Genomic DNA, 9,823 nt, shown 5'->3' with positions numbered 1-9,823 from the left:
ACTACATGGAAGGGTGTGACCGGATTGTCCGAGGGACTATGTAGTAGAGAAGGGAAGGTCGAGTTTGGATTTGTTTTGGTCATTATCATTGCCAGATTGAATCAGATGCACATTGGGAATGTGCCCTGGAACAATGAGTTGATAACTGTTCACTGAGAGGACAAGTGGTGCAGGATTGTAGCGCTAGACATTAGATGCGGACTTTGATCTTAGCAGTGGATTCTGGACTTCTTGGGAAAGAGGTGAATCCTAATACTACTTTTGAGGGTGGAGGTGTGAGCCTTTGGATTCCATTGTTGATTGATACATGCATCATATCCTTTTATTCGCTGGTTGAGAAAGTGTGCATATGTATACATGTGTATATTATTGTAAATACTATATTGAGATGGATTTATAAATCTCCATAGACAATATGATTATTTGTTGGTTGAAGCAAATGTGCTTGAGTATGTATGTGGTTTTTATTGTAAATATTGTAATGAGTTGTGTTATAAAGCTCTAGTAAATGATATGTTTGTCACATTTTAGCAGTGGTCATTATAAATATTGCAACGAGTTGTGTTATAAAGCTACATGGGAAGAATGTTTTGTTTTCAGCGGTCTTGTTGGTTATAGGTGTCATTGAACATTGGGGACGGTATTCCCCCAAGGGGGAGGGTTCTATAGTAGTCTCGATTAAAAATTCATGTAAGAAAAAATATAAGACCAAGGTCATGGGACACGTATTCCAAGATGAATGGTGGGGAAAACATCCTAGTGGGTGTTCATTTTGGTTTATTATGGCTAAAGGAAATTGGAAAAAGCAATGGTAAAAGATTTGAAAAGGCATGAGGCATTAATTGGAATTTTAACTATGAAAATAATGGAAATTAGGAGAAAAGGAAGGTGAAAGGTCATAGGTTTCACGTGAGGAGGAAATTGAACGAAAAATAACGGAAATTGAAGAAAATAGAGACCTTAGTAATAAAAGGATTTTGAGGATCAATTGGTATCTTTTGCTCAAACTTTTACCTGTTAAGTTTTGGAGCTCTCTCTATTCTCTTTCTCTCTCACATACTCTTGGACACTTAGAGTTTTCCTGGAGAACTATTGGAGGAGTGTGGCATACTTGTGATTTGAAGCAAGAAGGAAAAGGAAAAGCAGGAAAGCGCAAGAGGACATCAGGATCAATAGCTACAACAGTTTTTGCTTGCAGGTACTGAGTTGCATGTATGATTTCCTTGCTAGTTTTGGCATGCCTAGCATATGCATGTGGTTATTTGTTTATGATCTGTCATTGGCATGGAGAATTGCCTAGATTGACAGTGTTTTTGCCTAACATTTCCATTTCCTGGATAGCCATGGTGTTGTGGATTTTACTTTTGTTTTCTTGTTGGTTCTCATATTCCTTTGGTTGTGGGTTGAGTTACTAGTCTTGGAGTCTTGGTTGGACAAATGCTTTGGAGCCCTTGGTGGGTTGAGTTACTATTCCTGGAGCCTTGGTTAGAAAAACGCTTTGGAGCCCAATAACAACTGTGGATTGATTTACTAGTCCTGGAAGCCTTGGTTTGAACAAACACTCTAGAGCCCTAGACAACTTGGACGGAGACCAATCTAGAGATGGTTAGTGATGTCCGACTGTGAGGTGGAATCATTGGTTGAGGTGGTTTTCTCTCTGGAAGCCTTGGTTTGGTTTTGTTGGATTTGTTCCATGAGATCCCACATTCATGCTTAGAATAGACATAGGGGTGATTTGCTGAAAGAAAGATTTGGTTCATCCAATCTATGGTCGGGTGGTACATGGAAGTCTCAGACCTGGTTGCATTTTGCATATGTTAATAAGAGCTTCTTTCATTTGTTATTTGATAGGTAAATATACTTGTTCACATGTGGTTTTTATGGTTCTTATATCCTTGTTATTTCTATTGGTTATATGTTGGATGAGCATGTTTTATGACAGTGATGATGTATGAATCTCATGATGTTTTGATTTGTAAATGGATGAAAAATGAATATATGACCAATAGGCGATAATGCATCTATTGTGATAAGGCATCAATTCTTCTTAGTGATTCTCGGGTAAGTATGAGACCCTTATGCTCAGATATGTTGTTATGACCTGTAGATTGCATATTTGTGACATGTTTGATGAAATGCCTGTCATGGTTAGTAGGGGTCCAATAGAGTTCTTGATCATGTTTGTTATCAAAAGCATTGTCTTCATGTATTTTATGAGTTTTGGAAGTTTCATGGAGTTTTGGGCAGTGACTGGGTCCTAGACCTGGAAAATAGCCTTAAATCTTGCAGTCGCTAGCATAGCACTGGTAGAAAAAGGCTACAGTCACACTCAGGGAGGCTCATGGGAGCGACTGGAGGCTCTGAGTTGCTTGGAGGGCTTGGAAAGGGAGCAAATGGGGCTCTAGTTCAGAAAAAGGTAAGTTACCTCAAGGGTTGGTCAGCTGGAAGGGTTGGTTATCTCTTGGAGGTTTTGTAGCATGTGTGGAACTTAATATTGGTCTTGTCATGTCAGTTCCACTTCCTTAACTGTACTTGGGGAGTTGAATCATATCATGGTAACTCTTCGTCACATGTTTACCTAGGTGGACCGGTTAGCTTGGGTAAATGTGGGAGGAGGGTGGTTACAACCAACCACGTATCCTGCCTAGCATTCAGATTCCATTGGTCAAACAGATATCTCAACCGACTGTGATCACTCATCAATTCAAACCTCCTGCCAAGAAGATAATGCCTCCACACCTTTAAGGCATGTATAATATCTTCCAACTCAAGATCATGAGTCACATAGTCGAGCGTCAGTTTCCTAGACTCAGAACACACTACCTATCCCTCCTACATTAAGACCCCACCAATTCCTCTCTTGCAGTCATTTGTACACACCACAAACTATTTTTTTGGATCTGCAATCTTAAGAACTGGAGCATTGGTCAACAACTACTTCAACTGCTCAAAACTGGCTACACACTCCTTTGTCCATTCAAATTTCTCACATTTCCTTTGCAATGATGTAATAGGATATGCAATGTGTGAGAACCTCCTATATTTACCTGCTAACCTCCTTGGAGACAACATGTCCCAAGTAATGTACCTTCAGTTGAAAGAAGTTGCACTTGCTAAGATTAGCATATAGGTGATGCTCTCTTAGCAATCTCAATATTGCTGCTAAGTGTTTGGCATGCTCTTCTTCATTCTTAGAATATATCAATATATCATCAATGAATACAATAACAAACTTGTCCAGATAAATACGCAACACACTATTCATCAAGCACATAAAAGTAGCTGGGTCATTAGTCAAACCGAAAGGAACCACAACAAGCTCATAATTCCCATACTTGGTCTTGAAAGAAATCTTGTAGATGTCCTCTTCTTTAATGCGTACGTGATGGTATCCTAATATCAAATCAATGTTCGAGAACACTGCTGCTCCTTTAAACTAATCAAACAAGTCATCAATCCTAGGCAATGGGTACCTGGTCTTGATCGTCACCTTGTTCATCCGCCTGTAATCAATGCACAACTTGAGGGTACCATCCTTCTTCTTCATGAACAACACTGGTGCACCCCAAGGCGATACACTTGGCCTAATGTATCCCTTATCAAGCATTTCCTTCAGCTGCAACTTCAACTCTACTAACTCTGGTGTGCTCATCCTGTAAGGTGCCTTTGATGCTAGTGTTTCCCCTAGTACCAACTCAATAGAAAAGTCCACTTCCCTGTGGGGAGGCAAATCTGGAATATCTATTGGAAACACATCCTGAAACTGTTGTAATACAGGGTATCTCTTGAATATTTCTACATCCTCAACATCCTTACCCTTGTCACTGGAAATATGAACTGCAAACATTACACATCCCTTCTCGCAACCATGCTTAGCCTACATAATTGTGACCATCCTAATTGAGGTAGGATCTTCTTTCCCCAAAATATTCTCTTTTCCCCATTATCATCTAGACACTCAATAACCTTGTCATAACAATCTACTTTGGTTTTGTGGAGGTATAACCAATCCATACCCAAAATCATACTATATGATCCCAATGGTAGTACATTCATATGTGTTGTTGTAGGCATACCATTCAGCTCAAATGCACAACCTCTTACCCAATGATGAACTCTCTTCTTAGTACCTGTAGCCAACTGCACCAACCAAGACTCTGCATGCACTTATTTTCTCAAACAACACTTATCCACCAAGTCAACATTAACGTAACTATAATTAGATCTAGGGTCAATCTAAATAGTAACAACTTGACCACATATCTTACCTTCCATCTGAATAATGGATGTTTGGTGATCTACCTTCTTGTTGTCCACAAATGCATAAATCCGAGGAATGCTATGACCAACATCCCCAACTGTCTGCACCTCCTGAGCACTATAGATCTGAGGCCTACCACCCTGGTACAATGGACAATCCATATTGCAATGATCTTTACCACATATCCAACACTACAATGGTCTCCTATCATCACGTCTAGTCTACCGCTCTCCAGGCCATGACCCATGTCCGTTCTCAACTACAATGAAATTCTTGTAAGGAGCAACATTTTCTTTCTCACCTGCATCTTGAGGTCTTCCCCGCTTTGGTGGCCACTTCCATTTAACTTTCTCATTCCCCTTCAATTCACGCTTAGGCTCAACTTTGTGCTTTGAATACTCATAACAATGCTTCAACTTTTGGATGGCCTCCTCCAATGATCTAGGCTCATCAAACTCAATCTAGTCTCTATATGTTATTGGAAACCCACTGATGAATCTCTGAATCTTAGCCTTCTCATCCTTGAGGTAAGGCACATACCTCAACAACTCCAGGAACCTACTAGTATACTCATCTTCTGTAAGAGAACCCATATGAAACTCGTAGAACTCCTTATCTTTGTTAGCATAGTACCTCTCTGATAAGTAATTCTTCTTAAAGAGTCTCTTGAAATCATCCCAAATCAACTATTCTTCCTGAATGCCCTTAACGTTCTTCACATCTTCCCACCTAATATTTTCGTTCCCTTTGAGATAGAAGGTGGCTATATTGGCTTTCATGTTCTTTTAATAGCTATGCAATTTGAAGAATTTCTTCATCCAAAGCAACCATGGCTTTGCATCTTTTGACCTCTTCATCTCTCCATTGAATGTAGGAGGCTTGAATTTCTTGAACTCCTCAGGAAAGTACTCACTCCTCCTATAAGGATGATGACGGTGATGATGATGATAATGTCTCTTGGATGAGGAACTAGAATGATGCCCACAATTACTAGTCCTCATGTCAGGTGTATCCATTGATATGTCACCTCTGACTATATCCCCTTTATCCAATCGGTATCTGGACCGAGACTTGCTACCATAGGATCCATTAATTTTCTCTTCCTTCTCTTGAATAATCCTCAACTGTCCCTGTCTCTGCAATTCTGACAAGCTCTAAATAATTGTTGCATCGACTTCTACCTTCTTTTACTGGGCCTTTGCAAGTTTTTCCTGAGCCTCAACCAACCTGTCATTGTTTGCTTTGTAACTTCTAATCTCTGCCCTCAAAATCCTGAATGTATCTACTATACCAGGAGAATACTCAACTCCTTGCTTCTCAACTGATCTGTAGGGAGAGTCATGGGAATTATAGTCTACTATTTTGCTTGTCATCTCTGATTCTCTTCTTCTTGCAATTAGGCCATGTCATATAAACCAGATAGATACCAAGATCAAAACCATACCTCATTGATGTTTAGGGGAGGCTTACCTCATCTACAAAACCATTAGCACGATACATGTATAATAATCATCATATAAATATAACAACATCATGCATGACCATACCAACTGTGTACCATGACCCCATGAATGACAGCCATAACTAAGACAACATCAGATTTTACCAAAAGAGAGTGCAACCTCACTATCATACCACCCTATAACCACCTCCTCCCACATACCCACTTTCACCGGTTTGCCTGGGGTAAACATGATATGATGGTCACTATGATAAGAATAAACCTCCTATATGACCTTAAGGAAATGGATTTGTTAACTTAACACTTTACTGACCTCCCTCAGGTGCCACAGAACCTCTAGGAGTAACCCAACCCCTCTAGGTGTCCATCCCCTAAGTTAAATCTATGTTTCACTAACCTAGAGCCTCAGTCGCTCCCTTTCCAAGGGCCCCAAGTGACTATAACCCTCTAGTTGCTAACATAGGCTTGCTTCCCAGTGACTGTGGTATTTTCAATCAGTTCTATGCCAATCCCCCCAAATTACGAGCCACTTTTTGGGGCTAAGACTTAGGCCCCTGCTCGGAACTCAGTGAAATTTCTAGAAATGATGAATCACATAGAAACAAGGCTTCCAAACCAGGACTTGACATGACATCTCCCAACTAGGACTGACATTCTGCCAAACACATGATGAACATGCAACCTATAGGTCATGAATGCATATCTGAACATGAGGATCTGAAAACATATTGGAGGTTTAACAAGAAGGATTTATGTCTTCTCACAATAGCTGCCATAACACCAATTAGGCTATGCATTCATTAACTAAACATTCATTGAATGAAATGTGATAAGAACCATACTTAGATCTGTCATATAACCATGCGTATAACCAACACATAACTAACTAGATAACAATGATGGAACAAATATTAAATCCACATAATAACAAGCACATTTACTTATCGAGACAAGAGAAACTTAGCTCTTATTAACCATATGCAAAAGCCAACCAAGTCAGGGACTTCTACGTATCACTCGAACAATCACCCAATCACCCCTATGCCATATTCCAAGCATGAATGTGGTGTCTAATGGGATAAACCAATCCATAAACAACTAAGGGAATCCAGAGGTTAAACCACATCCACCCTCATCGTATCGTGATCTCACCTAAACCAGCTCCAAGATCACAAAACCAAACCGAGCTTGGATGCCTTAGAATTCCTTCACCACCCCTTGAGGAATTTTCCTGTCTCTACCCACCTGTTGAGGGCTTCTCAGATAATACCATCTCCACCCCCAACCCTTTGGGATTTTCATGAGACCACCTCACCCAGATCCAAAACGTTTCGTAAATCTAGAGCTTAATCGAGAAATAATCCCATCACACCATGGCTATACGAAAATGGAAAGGCAAGACTAAAAACCACTGTCAAAACCCGAAAAAATCCATGCCACCAACAAAAATGAAACCAAATACACACATGCACATACCATGCATGCCAAAACCAGTTAGGGAATCATACATGCAACCTGTTATCTGCAAGTATTCCTGTTGAAGCTTCTTGATCCAACCTTTCCTTGCTTGATCCTTTCTTTCCTTTTATTTCCTTGACCTTCCTTTGCTTGCTTACTTTCCTTCTCCTCTTGGTGCTCTTCTCCTCTATGAGACTAATTCCAAAAAAAAATTGACAAAAGGCTACAAATAGATGCTTTGATGTCATTTATCATTTATGCCTCTAATATCTTCATTTTTCCTTAATTTTCCTTCAATTTCCTCCTCACATGCAACCTGTGACATTTCACCTCTCTTTTCTCCTATTTTCCCTTTTTTTCATAAATAAAATGCCAATAATACATTTTTTCCTTTTCAAAGCCTTTTCCATTGCCTTTGCCAATTCTCCTTAGCCATAATACACAACAAGTGATGCCCACTAGGATATTTTTCCCAACATTAAGCTTGGAATAAGTGGCCCTTGACCTTGGTCTTCTTTTTCCTTTATTAACTTTTATTACATGAAATTTCAACCTGGGGTTGTTACATCGACACATGCTTTTAACTTTCTTCCTTTTTCCAACTACATCAAATTTTCGGCAATTTCCAAGCCCCTCTTCTCATAGGATGAGGCAAATAGGGAATAAGTACACACAACTAACAACAACCAAATAAAAGAGAATACAAAGGATCATGGACAAATAACAAGTATAATGTATGGAGGGATGTGGACAAAGTACTTTTATCCAGGCCTCCTATTCATGCCCTTCCTAGACAATGACAAGAAACCCCCAAGCGATGCACTTGATTGGGAAGAAAGGATAACCTCCATGGCAAAATGAAGCAACAAATACAACTTTAAAGCACCATTATCTAACTTCAACCTATGATACTTACTTAGTTTCCTTAAAACATTAAATGTAAACACCTCTTATGAAAGAATGGCTAATGTACCTCATGGTGATTTACCTATCTTCATCTGGCGAGCAACTTGATCAAGTGGATGTGCTAAACAGTGTGTAGTTGAGAGGCATCTGAATGGTTGATAACTAAGGACCATATGAGGTTATCGACTGGAAATCTACATCTTAAGAGATTTTTTTTCTCTTAGGATTACCCTTGTATGTACATGGGTAACATGACACATTAAATATGGCCAAGGGATGAAAGATACATTGTATTTTATAGGCATAAACTGCATATCATCATGTATTTAGTGATATGTCTTATTTTATCTCCTCTCAAATTACTCATCAACCCATCTACCAACTCAATGATTAGATTGGTGGTGTCTTGTGCCATGACATTAAACATTCACAAGGGGATGCAATATATCTTGCATTTTGTAGGAATAAATGACACCTCATCATGTACTTAGTGATACATCTATTCTATCTCATTCCACACTAATCACAAACCCATCTACCAACTTAGAAACAAGGTTGGTGGTGTCTGGGGCTTTGACATTACATCTAGTAGGGTACAACAAGTAGGGATTGATATAGATGAATTGGAAATAATCTCATTCAAGCAACTTGGAACTAATATTCCAAAAGTTGTCAAAAGTGATCTAATTCAAGCAAGCACATTTCACCTTAGGCTTGGACCTACATAGATAAATTAACAATCACATTAATTTTATCAGGCCATGCCATGAAAAAATTTAGTCTCCCTTTATGCAAAATTTGTTGACCTTAATGACGAATTGAGTTTGTGGGACTCCTTCCTACCTCAATTTGTTTTTCCACAAACCCACCATTTCCTAGAATTTGTCTCATGGTGCCATTTTAGGTACATACCCAGTCAAAGAGCTATTGTTTCCCAGAATAATGATATCTTGTTCACAATTACCCCTGACTCCATATGTCAAATGATCCAGATCCAAAATTTAGCCTCTCTGCACCCCTTCTCTATAGACTCCCTCATGGAACTCTACAAAAACGTGAATATTCCCCACATAGCAAAATTTTTTGAGACATTTTTGCCTGAAAATGTCCAATTGCCCAAAACAAACCCTCCTTTTCTGTCTTCAATGTTTCCAAGAATGACAAAACAAATAATTTCTATAGTTTCTTGTTTGTTGGGCTATAAAACTGATCAATGGGTTGATGAAGAAATTATAGGTTCTCTATCAGTATTCTCAGTAGGAGAAAAACCTTCAGTTATTTTTCATTATATTGAATTCTTGGTAGAGGTTATCCATGAACAATTTCTCAAATTTTCTACATAAGGAGTTTTCAAGAATGCTTCAATCTTGGTTTAATTGTTCTTATTTCATCAAGCAGATAGATTTCAATTTCCACTGCAAACACTAGATGGAGGGAAATGCACAGTTTGTGATTCATTGGAATTCCTTAGTAAGGAAGAATACTAATGAATTCACATTCAATGATTATGTGGACCAATTTTTGTACAGATTTTCTTGCCTACTTAATAGTGATGTTGAACATAGATTTGGACATGAGATTAAGATAATTCTACATCTCAGTGAATAGAAAAAGACAGATGACCGGTACTTGTATCAGAACTACAGTAAGATCTGAGTGTATGGACGTGAATTACCTCCATATAGATTTCCTAAGCTTGTTCCCATAAGAATTTTTGCATTAGAGTATATTAGGAA

The sequence above is a fragment of the Pinus tabuliformis genome, chromosome 5_1, assembly GCF_031772625.1.
Source record: "Pinus tabuliformis cultivar Carrire ecotype Pingquan chromosome 5_1, CPIR1, whole genome shotgun sequence".
Taxonomy (NCBI): domain Eukaryota; kingdom Viridiplantae; phylum Streptophyta; class Pinopsida; order Pinales; family Pinaceae; genus Pinus; species Pinus tabuliformis.
Note: the sequence above shows the minus strand (reverse complement) of the source record.